Source organism: Caloenas nicobarica, chromosome 11 (genome assembly GCF_036013445.1).
Source record: "Caloenas nicobarica isolate bCalNic1 chromosome 11, bCalNic1.hap1, whole genome shotgun sequence".
Lineage (NCBI taxonomy): Eukaryota > Metazoa > Chordata > Aves > Columbiformes > Columbidae > Caloenas > Caloenas nicobarica.
Genome location: NC_088255.1, coordinates 8,411,772 through 8,429,048, shown reverse-complemented (window position 1 = coordinate 8,429,048; position 17,277 = coordinate 8,411,772).

Sequence of the window (17,277 nt, the reverse complement as noted above, 5' to 3'; positions counted from 1 at the left end):
AAGAGACACTTGAAACAAAAAGGCCGAGCAGCTTATGCAAATATCTTGTCATATTTATACTGGCAAATTTTATACTAGCAGAAAATTTATATGCCAATGTTTGGAAAAACAGTATCCTTCTGGCCTCCACAAGAGAAAAATCCTAAAAGATTTGCTTCTTACCTTGAGAAGGGCACTTATACACCTGATCTATAAAGACTTTTCTTTTGCTTTCTTTTGCCTTGAAACAAACCTCATCCTGTAGCAAGGACTAAAGCTATCAAGCTGATAATATGAAATTATAATCAGGAAATATTTTTTTTAATTAAAGTGTGCTTTACCTGCATATTTAGTCATTTTATCAATATCTGGATATTACATGTGAAAGTGAAAATGAACAAAACTTATTCATATTTGCTCTTCCGCACCACTGCAGTTGTAAGTACTGTATTCTATTTGGGTCCACTAAACCCTCTCAGTATTTTGCAGTGAAAACAAAACAAAACAAATCTATTTTATTTGGCTCAGAAAACAAAAACAAAATTTCATTTCAGTGCCGTCTACAGCCATATTAATTGTTAAACATTGTTAGGTATAAAGACATTTCAGATCTGTTATCTTGAAATAATTTCTTCCAATAAAAACAGAAACTAAAATGTAACTAATCATTCATATGGTCTGAGAATTGTATCTGTGACAACTTTTCCATCTGATTAACTTTTTCAACCTGGTCCCACTCACACACACGCAAGGAAATTTGTCTGACATAATAGGAGTTCCACCTGCATATCTGCTATTATAACTCACTTACGAGGCATGTGTGAATTTTTGTGCATTTTGCACAAACTTATTTGCAAGCTGAAAAATAAGTGTCCCATTTACGGTGCTAAGTAACAACAAAAGGCAGTGAAGAGGATGTAACCTTTACACAAAAGCTGCACAGTAGCATAGAAGCACAGCAATGTATTTCAGAATGCCATCCAGAAGGATGGCTTTAATATTTTTATTCTGTCTTTGTCCATTATCAGCAAAATGTCTATTGTCAGTATCACAAATGTTGAGCCTTGATCCAGAAAACTATATAGAAAGCACTTCTTGATGAGCACAGAAGGAATTTCTTCCTTGTTGCTTCAGGATATTTACACTTTCAAGGATGCCCTGATTGGAAGCAGCACTTGAAATATATCAGCAATATTTCTTTGACATCTGTCACACACATTTCAGCACAGTCCTTTCCAACAACACATTCTCATGAATCATCTACTTAAAATCTACCTCATATGCCAAAGAGATGGTGATAATGGAAACCTGACAGTTTTTTGGATCTGTTACACTGATGAAACCAGGCAATGTGCTGAGACAAGTCCAAGCACCTATAGAGAAGGAGATGGAATGATACAGTTGAATTCCATCTGTGCTATGATTATTTGGCTTTTCCATATATTAACCTAAATTATTCACATTACTTCCCATTCCACACCAGGTTAGCAACTCAGCTACCACTGACCACCTTAAAACCGGCAGAATGTCAGTTCTGATCTGGCAGCCCACACTTGCCGGTAGAACTGCAGTAGGTCCAGCAGTCACAAAGACAGAAACAAAAATATTTAGAATCAAGAAGATACTAACATATTTACACTCAGTTTGGAGGCTATCACCAACTCCGCCTTATCTGGTAAGTGCTGAAGCACCCATAAAACATTTGAAAAAGGCTTTGTTAGTAAACCATTTAAAATTTTCTAGTGAAAACCCTTAAAGTATTTTAAGAACTTCACGTAAGAATCTCTTCATTAAGTCAGCCAGCCAACTCAGCACCCCACCTCCAACAGATACCGAGAGTGGATGTAAAGGAAAAAAAATGATAAATAACTTGGAATGATAATTCCAAAAGTATACTCTCCCAACCCCCACCAGTTCGCAGCTCAGACTTCTTGACCCAGAGGTGAAATCTTTGTGCTTCCCCTTGCTTCATGAATTTTTCCTTCACCAATTTGCATAGCCACTTTTTGAATTCATCATAAAATCTGCAACATGATAGAAGGGTTCCACAGCCTAATTGTATGGTGAGAACCACATACGTTTTTTGTAAACCTGCCACTTGCAGCTCTTCTATGCCAAAATGGATGAAAGTGACTGGAGTTACTTCTGCAGTGCATGATATAATGGAACTAGTACAGCATGTACTACACACAAATTATCGATCGGTACTTTGGAGATGATCCCTGCAATGAAAACCTGTTGTACAGAATCTGCCAGGATACAGTTAGATAAATGATGCCACAAGCAATCTGCACATTTACTGAATAACTGGATCACTATCCTTGAGATTATGAAATGAACCTGTCAAACCAGTGAATGCATATGCATTAACCACAGACTAAAATAAATAGAGATGTGCAAGCTGCAAATTTTTTTAGCAAAAAGACTGATGAGAGGAGGATAGTGTGAAAGATCATTTCAGTGAAGGAAGAGAATATTCATGTTCGAAACGTGTATCTAACATCTTCTAAGTGCCTCACATTACATCTAAAATGCTTTCATGAAAGAGCATCATTACAACAGGCCTCTTCAAATAACCCTAAGGGCTGATATTTTACCTTACCTAAAATTCTATCATTTTTCCTGTAATTGTTATTTTACAATTTAGCCCACAAGTACCAGGGTCTTTTGTAGTTGTACTCTCTAAGTTCAGTATTACTTACATGAACACTTGTTTAGCCTTTTAACAGCTGTTGCTGGGTTTTGTTTGCTCAGGTCTTTTGACAGTTATTATTGCTTCTGTCATTGAGTTTGTAATGATGCAGTGAGAACATGACAATCAGATTCTGAAATCCCAAGATGCAAACCGAAGTCCATTATCTGTAATGATACTCACTGGAAGCGCATGCCAGACAAGCCATGCCACGGGAGAAGTTTCCATTACTGCATGAAAAAGATCTATTTCTTAACTGGAAAAGCGACAAACTATCACAAGGTATACTTGATTTTTTTCGTGCTGCCCCGCTCTTGCTGATTTGCTGGAAATCTATTGCAGACACTGTATTGGCTTTATTGGTTTTTATGCCTAAAACTATCTGATGAATCTGCTTTGCAAAGGAGATTAACTTGCTGGAAAAGGTCAAATATGGATTATCCATGAGGGCCTGCAAAGTCTCAATTTTTCAGACTTCTTTTTCCCGAGTTTTTCACAGAAAGGAACAGCACATACAAAAGTGTGACCTAGAAAAGAACTTGTGGTTTTCACATGAGAATAAATACTACAATTAAAAAGAGGGGCAGAAAGGTAGTTATCTTCTGTACCCAGAATCACCATAATTTTGTACGCATGATGACAGTTACTGGTAATTATCTGTTAGTTATCTATACATATACACTGATATTTATACTGTTTTTCCATGCCATTTATTGAATGTAGGTTTTACATGACATGGTCACTAAGCTCCAATCATTCCAATATATTTAGAACCAAAGTCAAAATGCAGTTAGTTTAAAGTGCTGGCATTAGCTGTGAAGTAAGTAAATTCCCTAAGAGATGGTATTCACAATGAAGAGGCAATGCACATAATGTAGGTTTTATATATTTTTGTTCATTTTTATGGTACAGTTATTTTATTTTACTTGTTGTTAATTTGAAACATTATGACCATTTTATTCTGCTTATAAACTACTCCACCTTAATTTAAATACAGCTGCTTCAAGTCACTATTTCTAAGAAGCCAATAAAAGCAATTTATAGAAACAAGAACCAAAGCACCATCTGTCACTTAATTTATAAAACCTAGGTTTTCCTTTAGTGTCATATTTTTAATTGGATAATCTGTTATTTATTTTTACCCAAAGAGAAAATATATAATAAAACGGCTACGTATAAAAGATGAATACCTCGATCAATGAGAACAGTCTCTTTGACCTATGATGCTGACAATAGAGGTTCTTAAAGTTGGTGCAGTGAGTGAAACTAGTGCACCAGCACTGAATTAACATAAGGAATCAGCCAAGAGATGCCCACAAACTTTTTGATATGCCACACTGACCTTAATATTATTTAATAACAGTGGTTGTCTGCAAATAACACTAACTGTTCTTCCAAATGTCTAGATTAACAACAGAGCTCCCTAGATTCTGTGTTATAAATACTGAATTCAACACTAATAATTGTTTAAAAGGCTTCACCTAGAAAACATAATTGATGCAAATTTTTTGTATGCTCATCTCATTACAATAATATCTTTTAATCTTGACATGCAGATTTTTTTCAGTTTGCATGATTTCTGGCTGAAAGTTTTGAAAAATTTATCCTAGAAATAATTTTTCACTAGTGTGGGACACAAAGTTTCTTATCCTCAGATAACTGCATTCTCTGAGGAACAAACGAGTTCATATCTGGGAAAAAAAAAAAAAAAAAAAAATATATATATATATACACACACACACACACAAAAAAAAAAAAAAAAAATTTGGATAATTTTACCCAAACCTACAGAAAACAACATCTAAAGGTCCTGGCATCACTGCATAATGCCTCTTAACTCGCTGGATTTGTTTAATGTGCCACAGATCCTTTGGAATGAAATAAAAGCAGGCTGCTACCACTTTATCGTGGAGGGATACACCGTAAAATCATTCCTCTCTTTCTATCCATAAATGAAGCCCATGGTACCTTCACACAAGTCTGTCTTCCTCTTCTTGTCTCAGGTGGGGATTTCATGGGCCCTTATTTTGACAAGTATCTTCTCATTTCCCACCTGCCCTCTACATTACTCACGACAGGCACATGCCATAAAAAAATAATAATTTCAGGGTCCAGTTAGTTTTCACAAAAAAAGCAAGTTATCTGGGGAACTGCAAGGCATTTCTAACTCCCTTCAGATGATTGCTGCATGAGAAAGCCTTTGTTTCCTCAAAAAACTACTTCAGAAATATTAAAATACTAATTGTCTGAAACAACCAGTTTTCAACGCACCTGAGTCAGTTTTAAAACACAAGGTTTGTTTTTGACAGTCGCCAATGTTGGTTGCTAAGCCTCAGCCTGTTGACAAAACCAGGACAACACTACAGTGAAATGGGCCAAACATCTGCAGATCTCAGTAAGTTGTGCAGGACCGATAGATACCTAGAATTTCTGATAAACAAGTGCATATTTTCCCAAGTACCCGGAAAAGGGAATCTCCAAAGAACACTCACTATGTTTTATCATTTTAAATACAGAAAATTCCATTTGTATTTGAGAAAGATGCAAAAGACAGAAGAGCAGATATACCTTCTCTGTGAAAAAAATATATTTTATGGAAGATTTCGGCCAGCAGAGGTCCAATCTTCTCACAAAGAAGTCGACTAGCTCCTTAGAACGAAATTTTCTTAAGCACTATATATTCTTGATCCCAATTTTGTAAAAGTTTGGAATGTCCAAGAAGTAAGAAATTCTCTTCAATGTATTTTTTTTTCTTCTTTTCTTACAGTAAGTTCCTAGCACACAGATATTTTTATATGGGATATTAATTCACTTCCTTGTTTCAAGTATATGAGGTATATTTGATAAACACGAGAAGCCACCTGCATCAACTGCTACCTGAATAACTGTTTCTGTAGGTTCATGGCTGTGTAAGTGATACCAGAGCCTTTCCCTGGGTCTCTGTAAAATGAACTTCAGTTACATGGATCACCAGGACACTTCTAAACAAGAGTCAATTTTGAAAAAACAATTTTCTATGCAGTTTTTGCCCCTATTTAACTTATTTCTAAAAAAACATTTTGCCTGCGTCTAGACCTACTACCCACTCCTGACTCACCTTCAGGTATCCCTTAGAGCCACCTCCAGCCAGTCCCAATAGTTCTCACTATCCAGCATGCCCTGACGTATCTTTTGAATAAAAATAGCTGCTTGAGAATTATCTGATGATTTCTTCTCAACTACCTTGCATCACATCCTTTACAGGACCTATGAACAGCTCTATATTTTTTTTTTTTTTTTTTACTCTAGGTAACCTTGAAGGTAACCTAACAGGGCATCCATCAAGATAAAAACCACACACAACTGGCTAAACACCAATAGGTTTGCAAATTATGGATCTAGAGAGGCTCCCACTTCAGTGGGTGTTTCAAGTTGCTAAGAGATAATAGGGCTGATTTTTTTTCTTGTATTTGTTGAATATAAGTCTTAATACACAGACAGTTTGAGTCATATCTTGAGAACTAGAGAAGCATTAATATATTCTTGATCCAACACTAAGCATTAGTATCTTCCCGAAATAAGGTAAATGCAGTAGGGAGAACACGATGACAGTGTTAAAGTTAATGACCCGCTGCAATAGCATTTAAAACAGATTTGGCGCTAGCTTAATCACATTAATTGCTACATTGGAAAAACTGAAGAACAATGAATACATTGTCCCTGAAAGTCCTGAAGCAGCATCTTAGTCAGTTACCTTAAGGATGCAGTGACATTGATGATCTTCAGGTAACTGGAACTTTGAGTGTACATTGGTTTAGGCTTGTTTGGTTTGGATTCGTCAGTTGGTTGGTTTGGTTTTTGTTGTTTTTCATTTGGTTGGGGGTTTTTTGTTTGGTTGGGGGGATTTTGTTTGTTTGTTTTTCCTAGTGTCTCAGGCTAAGTATATCAATAAATTCATTGACCCTCAGACATTTGTCCCCCAAGAATATCTACCGCTCCTGGGAGCTCAAGCAATGCATGAGAGTTCCCAGAATTCCTCCGGAGGCTGAAAAACACAGAATGAGTAGACTAAAGAATTATAAATACCACTGTTATGCTAACTTCTGTGCAATCACAGCAGAGGAAAGACATGGTAGCACTGAATTAAGTCACAATGCTATAAACCAAAAACACATCATGGCTGATGGCACTTGGACCTGATTTGGATAACAATAATATAATAAAGTAAAACAGGATATGTGCTAGGAGAGTATGGATCAGACTTCACATAACCTGACTGCTATCACAGCTACCAGATATTTAAAACAGCATCCTTGACAAAACAAAAAGAGGAAATAATTGGAATAGCAATTCCCACAATACAGCAAAATGTTCTATTTTCATTTAAGAGGGTCTAAGGACACATACTGACTAATGAAATAGATAATATAATTGATCAGACACCTTTGTAGAATAAAGACACTCATGTCTTTTTAATTAGACAAAAGTTTGCAAGGAAAACAAAAATAAAACAAAAAACCTTATTTACTTTTTTTATCAGTAGATCTGCTCCATTCAATGGAACTAACAGATTTTTTTTTAAGTAGAAAAATCTGTATTTGTTCATATCTCAGAGCACACAATTTTTAATAAAATTTTCTGAGAAAAAAAAAATCAATATAGTTACGCTTCATGTCAAGTTCCTAAACTCTAGCTCATTTTTCCTCTTTCTTCATAAGATCAGTGTATAGGACTACCTACGCTTTTTTTGAGCAACAAAGATAGGAAGTCTTTCAATTACATCCAAGGTCATTGAACTGAAGTGGGCAACAAGTCTTCCAGATTTTTTTCTGCTTACACTATCCTATTATGTTTTCTTTTTGCAAGCATTATCTCTGAAGAGAAAGAATCTGCTGTCAGCATCTGCAGTATTTTCTGCTAAGTCATTCCACCACCTTGCAAAGACACTTGAAAACATAAAAGTGATTTACAACAACATTTTACAACAAAATGCTGCACTAGTTATATGAGAGATGAGCACAATATATCAATACGCAAAGAGTAGGAAAGCTCCTACAGCAATCTATAGGCGTATCCATTAGCAACAATCTATAGGGGTTCCGCAGAGTCACGGCAGGCCTAGGAGCTCAGAGACCCTTATGATTTCAAATAGTAATCCATCTTGATGAAGCAGTGGTCAAGCTTAGAGCTCTGCAAAGACCCTGTGAAGACCCTATCTGAAGAATTATGAATTAGAAAAATTAAACTGACCTCACAATACAGGTTGGGAGAACTGCCTCTATATAACACACATAGTAACCTCTTCAGCCAAGAGAGAAATACTTTTGCCTTGTACTAGCCAGTGGAAGCCACAACATAGTCTTACAGAAACAAATTCAATTACTGATGGAGGCTCAAAGAGCCACAAAGACATTTACTTCAAAGGGAGGGTCTGCAGACTTCATAGGAATAACTGAAGATGACCTGACTTTTCAGAACCATCCACACCAGCAAGAAGACATAAGTAGCTGCAGCACATACGTAAACAATCACTTACACAAAAACCACTTTTCTTCTCCCTTGTTTTCTATATATATTTTTTTTCTATGCCTTCTCTCATTTCTGCTTATCCCAACCATCTAGTACTTGCCAGTGACTATATACAGATGCCATAAAATACCAAAGGAATTAACTGCTGAGTGAGGATAAGTGCATAAGTTTCAGAGTATCTATTACTACTACTATTGCGAAGGAGATCCACACTTCACAGTCAGGGAACAGAACTTTCAGGAAGGCCAGAAAGAGGAAGGGCAAGAGAAAGAAAGAGAGGAAAAAAAACCCACCAAAACCAGAACAACAACAAACAAAACCCCACAAACCACACGACAAACCACACCTTACAAAAACACATAAGAAATCTCATTTTATGTTGAATTACTGAGATGATTATGGATCCTCACAATATCATTAATACAAATTCTCTAGGACAAAAATAATTCTATAGAATTAAACTTCTTTTGTTCTCACAGTTAATATCTATTGAGTCTATTCCAAAGCAGTTACATTTCCAGTGTACCAGCTGCACAGAGGGAAAATTTACGTGATGGAATGGAGAGAACTGCAATCCCTGTTCTGTCCCTTTTAATTCTGGCTCTTCAAATGACATGAGGAACCCAGGTGGAAAGATGTGCTCTGCATGTCTGGCCAACGTGGCAGAGAGGAAAATGTAATTGATTATTCTTATTAGGGAAACTGGCTTTGCCAGAAGCATCGAGTTTATTCGGTTTCATCCTTAACATGAAATATGCAGTGTAGTTAAATATTCTATCTTTATTTTCTACATAGCTTGGGCTGACTACAAGTATTTCAGTGGCAGCAATAATGAAACATGCAACATTAACTTAATTAGAAAATTAATGGAAAGAGAGGGAAGGATACTGTGATCAAAAGCTCAGATCTTTCAATGCTGACAATCCAGACACTGTCACTACTTCTGTCTGTAAAAATGTCCAGAGTTGCCTCAGGACCATCAAAAAGGAAGAATGGCTACAAAAAGAGAGATATATTCCAACAATAGTTACAGAGACTGAAAGAAACAAGCTCTCTTCCAGTTTTTATTTTACATCAGTTTAATAATAAATTACTCTTCTGTGCTTAATCACTCTTTGCAGAAACATTACTTTGTGGGTGCCCAAACACTGGACATATTCAGACACTGGATACATTATCATTGTAGTATTTGCAAATGTATCAGAATCTGCTGAAGCTACGGGTCAAGAAAGATAAGGAACCATACAAGAAATTCAGCCAATCAAAGAGACCCTCAGATTTTATATTGTTGGTAAAAAAACACTCAGAAGAGACCTCTACATTTGTGTCCCCAAAGGACACGTGCTTTTCATTAGTACATTAGGAATCTACTATTGGCTATGCAGATTAGGCAACTTACTATCAAATTATGCAATTTCCATCCAAAAGTGTAGCTTGCATAAGCTACTATTAAATTTTAATTTTTAAAAATGTATTACTGTAGTCAGGAGTAATCTGAAAAACAGCTTTAGAAAACAAGCCTTAGGGGAAAAAAAGGCAAAATCAACACGTGATGCTGTCAAGCAACGAAACATATCTGAAATTTGAAGACAACAGTGTCACTTTTCTATGCATGGAAAGAGCCTAACCCAAAGTAACAGAAGGAACTTTAAGAAGCTATTAGTGAAGTTTCTGTCTTTTCAGAACAGCTATAATTGACACAAGAAAGCAACCGGACAAAATCCAGCTCCCTGGTTCCAGAACTTCGATTCTGCCTCTCAGCATTAAACGAGTAAAGTCCGATGGGACCAGTCACATAGCAGCAGAAGAGCAAGTGATGGCCAAAACTACTGCCTCTATTGATTTTTTTAATCTTGCTCTTAGGAGCATGTTTTGAACAGCTTCAAGAGGAGAATCTGTAAACAAGCACTTCTAAAGTCTATTAGCCTAATAAACCATTGTAATCTACTGTGAGTTCAATTATTTGGAAGCTTCCCTCATACCATTTTAGTTTTCATTTATCTGATTGGGACTACAGTGATTCATGTACCTGGCTAACAGCCTGAAAGAAAATCTTGTAACATAAAGGATGGAGAAGACTCTGTGAATGACTTTTTTTAGAAATTGAGAAATTGGCAGAATAGAGAGGTAAAATGTTCAGGGCAGAAGTTATAAGCCCGGAGGAACCAATTCTCTTTACTCTTTCTCTTTCCTTCTTATTAATGACTTAAAATTATGAAAAGTTTAAAGGGTGCAGGAAGGATCTTCAAGTGAAGGAAATACAGAACTTCTTCACCAGCTGTCCCCTGCTTACCTTGCCGCCACACACCTGGAGACTTTCTGCACAGCGAACAAAAGCAACTGTCCCAAGCCCAGCATCCTTATCCTTCTTGTCCTCTGGCCCAATACAAACAGCCAAATACTGCTCTCTTCTCCTGTGTTACCTATCAGGGAACATGTGCCGTGTGTTGGGTCAATAGTAAAGGCCCACAGGGTCATGGCATAGGTGGGGAACGTTCAGTAGCACCTTCTCCATGAGTCACACCCACCCGAAGCATTATACAAATGATATCCAGCATCACTTAAAGAACTTCAATAGATAATGTAGCCTTGCTGCTTTGGCAGCATTTAAAGCTCGATTGAGGTATATGTTAATAAGAAAGCTACCCATGGGACCTCTTCGTTTAAAATGCTTGCATTTTCACACTGGTGCCTGACATCACTCTCACAATTAACTTGAACTGATGCTTACTGGTTCTCAGCAAGACCATGTCACACAACAGGACCATGCAGTACATTATTATCTCGCCTTAGAAACAAGTTAGACAAACGCTGCTGAGACAGCATGTGGAAACTTCTGCTAATGATGAAAATAAAACTTGAAACTGTAACACAAATAGAATGAGAGAACCAAATATTCCAGAAGCCTCATGACTGCTTCTAATATCCATCAGAAAGGCTGCAAATCTGCAGCAGCAAGGTGAGCAGGAGGCAGCAATGATGATTGGAAAGTCTCCGGAAGGAATTCCAGGCATCTGGAATGCTTTGCTATAGCTCTTTCCTGTACCTGATGTCTAACACTTCAAAAAAAAAAAGTATGAGAGATACCATATGAGATAAATATGGGAATAAGCTACTTCATTCCAACATGTCAGCTTAATTCCTACTGCTTGGAGACTCGGACATGATCATCTATACCCCTGACTTTTTTAAAGCATAAATTAAAACTATTTTCTTAGTCAAAAGCATCCCGTTTCTTTTGATTCTCACTGATTGTTTTTTCTTTTGTCCCAGGGCAACAAGAATGAAGGAATCCAACAACTAAGGAAAAAAAAGTCTCTCTTTAAACTCACCTCTACTTCTTCCAAAAAGAAATTTAATTTTGACAGTAGCCTAGAATGTGAAAATCCTACTATAAAAGCATAAAATCTAATATGCTTGATTTCCAAAGCCTTTGTAAAGAAAAACAGTCTTACAATGCAGGTTTTGGTGGTTTTTTTGTTTGAAGAAGTACAACCTCCTTCTGCATGAAAGCGTTTCCGTCAAGAGAGCACGAAGAGCTTCCTGATGCTTGTTATCACCCACTAATTTTCATTGACATCAAATGTTTCTGTTACTGAGGAAAATGCAAAACATTTGTGCTGCTTAATCCATCTACATTTTTATATATTTCAAGCCTCTTACTGTTTATCTTCTCGGATACTCAGGTATTACTACATATCTGGTTTTACACCTGACTTTGCTTCTAGAAGAAATCAACTTTTACTACCATTCTCTCTATGGCTATAATGTTTGGGATCTGTGTGGGTTTGTTTGTTTTTATGATGCAGTAATTAGAACTCGAGATACTACTCTATGGAAGAATTTAACAAGAAATTTTATCATTTCATTACGCAGTCTGACTTGCTTTATTTTTCTTTGCCATTGAAGCTCAGCTTGATGCAGCCTGGATTACTGGAGAATCTTAATTTTTACCGTAGTTATTGGTGAATGAAATTAGCACCTATGAATTCTTTACAGACTAGGTTTTTTTCTTCCTTGAGCATGAAACACATGACAATTCAATTGCAATTAATTGTCAGCATAGAGACATTACTGGGGATTCTTCTCAGTGTCCTGAATTTGTTCCTTCCGAGATAAAAACTACATATTTAGGCCAGGCAGAAATTGGAATATTTTTTAGGTCATGACAATATGAATGTAGAGAAGTGAAAGCATGGTTTTGTCACCTAGTCTGATGGAGATGGACAAAAATATTAAATAAGTTTATATGCAATTATTTCTCACTGGGGGCTAGCTCTGCTTCTGATAGCATTGAGCCAGTGTACATGATGTTCTAGATTATGAGGTATAATGCAGTGGACTATCTTAAATGAGAAAAAATGGAAAATGCAATAAAGAGGATAACAAAGAACTTGAGATGTATTTTACAGTCAGATTTTTTGGGATCATCTATCATGTGATAAAGACAGAAGCAAACGTGATACGCACATAAAAGCTAGACTGAGGATAAGGTATATGTTCCCCAATCAGATATTACATAAAACTACTTTGATTAACTCTACTATAGAAAGTCTCACATGTACCTAAATTGATTTTATATGGTAACTCAAAACCATTTCTGTAACCCATGAGACACTATACAGCATGGTGTATCAACCTCCTGCAAAATGTGGAATTTCTCTGGGGGTGTGTTGTCACAGATTACTTCTATAGCTTGTAGGGGATTTTTCCTACCAGAAGACCATTGTTTTAAATACATCGTTCAGAGAAGGCAATCTGGTTTTGCTATAAATCTTCCGTCATGGCTGTAGGCTCCCTTTTATGTTCAGTAAACCCGAGAATGGTAATGTTGCATACAGAGAAACATCAAAATCAGGAGCAATAAGAATGCTGCAACCTCAACGCCATATGATTTTAAAACCTCTACAGAACCATCATGTCAGCACCCATTCCAGGCTTCACAGCATCCGCATCTTCCCTAATACCCTCTAACAAATCATAACTACATGCTTTTTAAATACCTACACTCCTTGCACCCATTTAGAGGTTTTTCAATTGCGTTAACATATTCCATTAAAGTCATAAGTAAAATAACTTTCCAGAAGACAAAAATTGATATTAATATTCCAACGCAACCATAAGAGCTCTTCAGAACAACGTGTCAATTATCACATCACTGTTTTATTCACCAAGCAGATTATGGAATTGGCTTCATCCACCTACTTCTGACAAGTACCTTAACTGCTATTTTTATCTTTGCTCTTAAGTGTGAAACAGTTAACAAAAGTTCAACAGCTAAAGCTGTAGATCAAGTGTCAGAGATGCCTCTAGCAAGAGAGCCTTGTTTAATTTGCCACCTTACTTGCATTGCCCTTTCTAATGCAGTAATGGACATTCTCAAAATTCATGTTAATCTTGTCATATACCATTCCCATTGACAAGTCCACATTGCTGGCTGTTATGCTGCAAAGAGGGAAAACACAAGGTTTCAAGTGCTGAAATCTGGTAAGATTCCAGGACCGCATATCCACATTACATCTTTACCAGCAGCAAAGTCCATGCCAGCTGCCAGTCCTCAGTGTGCACAGCATACGAACAGAGAGCTACTAACGCTGTGCCCACACGGCAGGAGTGCACCGGCTGCTGCGCAACCTCAGCCCTGGGTCATCAGGAGGAAATCCACTCTGAGCACAACAGTAGTAGGTTCAAGTGCCTACTGCAAGACTCCAAACACAGATATAAAACTCCAAACATACAGTAAAGCAAATATGCATCAAGAAAAAACATTTCTGCTCACTCAGTCATCAGTATAGATGCAACTCATGCATATCCAGGAGAAAACAGCGCTGTCTATAACGTAGCTGCATGTATTTCCAGAGACAAGTGCCATTTCGGTTGAGTATATGAGAAGTAAGAAACAATTAGGTGAGTTTGTGTTTGTTCTTTAAAAATATTTAACAATTTAGCAATAAGAGTGCTGTTAAAAGAACTAAAAAGAACTAACATAATTAAGAAACACAATTTGAATATAAACATCTCAGTCATAAATACTGAGCGAGTCTCCCAAGTGCTAGAGCTGCAGATAGCACTAACGTTCAGTAGAACTGGGTTAGGGTCTGGGACAGAAACTTTCTAATAAAACCAACAACACTAAACCAAGTGCAGGAGCACAATGGGCAGCAGTCAGCTCTCTGACACAAACATGCAGACAAATGAGAACATAAGAACTTGAAAAATATTCAGAGTGATCCATGTTTCCTTTTTTCAGAAACGTATCCTTCAGCACAGACATTCCCAAAACTCACTTCTGCTAAAATCTAATACCTTTCCAGCTCTGGCTTCACACACCTGCCCCATCTATCCTGTGAGGCACTGCCCACACAAGGCTACCTGAAAATCAGTGAGGCCAGAGGATTCCATTACGTATTTTGTGTTGTAGTCATCTCACACACAAAAATAAAGAAAAATTACAAGCAGTAGCACCCCGTTGGAATGCAAGTCTTTCCAGCTTCCTTTCCTACTTTTCATAGATGAGTTTTCTCAGTCATTTCGCCCATACCTCTCCCACCAGGTGGCTGATAAGAAAGTTCCAGCTATCTACAAGCAGCTTGACAGCATCAGTGAGCTAAAGCCTTCTTTCCTCTTCTTTCCTCTTCCTCTCTTGTATTCATAACCAAGCTATCACCTAAACTGGACAGTCTAATGCAAGCCAAACATTTAATAGAGGTTTTACAGATAACAGAAACACACTATATGCCTTAACAGGCCCCAGAGAACACATTCAATGTAAAACATTTTGAACAAAACCAGGTTTACTCAGATATGATAATGTTTGGCATTTAAACCATTCTTCAGCACTCTGAGATGCCATTGTTTTCTTTAACATGTTTCTCTTTTCCAGTGCTAAACAAACAAGTATAAGCAAATTTTTGCATGCAGATAAGACCAAAATCACAGTAGAAGACTACAATATCAGTTCAACCACATTGGCACACGCAGTTGATGTAGTGCCTTGGACTGTGGGCTAAATAGTCTGGCAGAAAAGCCAACATCCACATCACACAACCTGTATTGTGTAACAAATACATTCCTCTGGTTAATCATCCCTTTTAATTTCTAAAGATACCACAAAAGCATATCTATTTCATTTTTTATGTCAAATTAAAATCTGGGAAGTAGAAATAGCCATGTGAAATCTGTAGGTGCACTTACAAGCTAACTTTACAAACAGTATTCAAAAATGTAAGAACGTAATGAAAATGGATAACGCCTAACTTGAACATTTATTCTTCAAATTTCATTGCATTACATTTTACTTTTCACTAAACAAAAAGCCTATTATTTCTAAAAGAGTTCAGAAAAGGATTAGGAAGAAAAACATGCAAAAGCAGGCACTGTGTGTGCGTACATTCACAACACAGTCTCAGCAGGCACATGACAAATCAAATTCTTATGCATTAGCAGAAAGCATAACAAGGCAAAGGATATTTGCCTTAAACCAAAACACTAAGACAGTCTAAGACTGCTTTGGTTTCCTTTACCTGACAGATGCAAGCATATCCTCAAGAAGTTAACGCTGGTCTGAGAAGAAGCAAGTCTGTTCTATTTCAGGCTTTGCCATTAACTTGCTGTATAGGTTAGAGGATGTGATTTTTATTTTGACTTGAGCCACTTGATGATCATTATTTTTCCCACCTACTATACTTCAAAAGGTCATTGTTACACATATTTATAATCACCTTTTTTCATTTATTAAAAAAAAATTGCCAACAGTACCACTAACAAAATTGGAGGGCTGCTATTCCACAGCAGAGTTCTCAGCATCTGCCCAGACAAACTAACTGAGGTGTGAGGGGGAAGCCAACAAAAGCCAAGTAACCAACCAACCCAAATCTTTCTCATTATACAGTACTGCTTTGAAATTGGGTCCATCTTTTTGAAACACCCTGTATAACAATCATATGTAAACATATCATTTCTCCAACTTTACCCAAAACCCCTCCAATATGAGATTTCTAACAAATTCCCAAAACAGTTTACATTTGTGTATTCAAAACTGATCCTTAATCCAGTAAGAATTTGCCACTCATGCATGACAGAAGTGTCTAGTGGCACTGGACTGAGGATTTTTGTATAAGGGAGAATCCAAACATGTTGTGACTAAGTTGGTAGAAACTTTCCAGTGTAATTAAACAAAGCAGGCAGTCTTATTTCACACTTACGCTGCCACCTGATGGATATTCACCACTCAATAACTGTGCATGACACAGGTATTTCTTCTCTCTGGTCAGGTAGTTTCACCAATTACTGAACATGCTTCTTTTCTGCCCGAACAGAAAATTTAGCACACTATTCACCTTGGCCAGAGGAGTGTAGAAGTTTCTTTCTAGACTTTCATACAACTTTTGAGGACCAATGATTTCATTCTACTGAGGGCTGAAGCCTTCGTTATTAAGAAGAATATGTAACATTTATAGGCAGTTATGGCTTTCTGTATTTAAGGATATGCTGTTATCTAAACAAATAAAAAAGCACAAGACATTCCTCCATATATTTGTTTCAAACTGTTAGCTGTGGTTATGTTAACATGCAGCACGTTTGTTATTCAGATATCAACAAATAGTATTAAAAAAAACACAAAACAAAAAAACCCACAACACCAAAAAGCAATTAGCAGATAAATTCTGTTATTAGAACATCTAATCCCTGTCCCAGTTAGGGGGAAAAATAGTTCACAGTATTACGTGCTTTTTTTCTTGACCTGATTTTATGCTGTGATCATAGCTGCTGATTTTGCAAAATGTATCTTCCACTTGAAATCTGCACAAGATACCTTTAACTGAAACCCCACAGTACCCGAGTATATCCTTGTCTGGGCCACCAAGGAATATAAAAAATAAGGTCTTCAAGCAATTACTCAGAACTGAAGCTTACTTAAACAGGTAAGTTCTGTTTAAAATTCTGACATTAAATCAACATAACTTAGTTCCAAAAACTTATTTTCAGCTTACACAAACAGCAATTTTTTATTTTTCTTATAAAAGCTGTTAAAAAATAGACTACTGTGAAATATCCTCTGAATCTTATGTTTATGTAGCAATGAACATTCTACATTT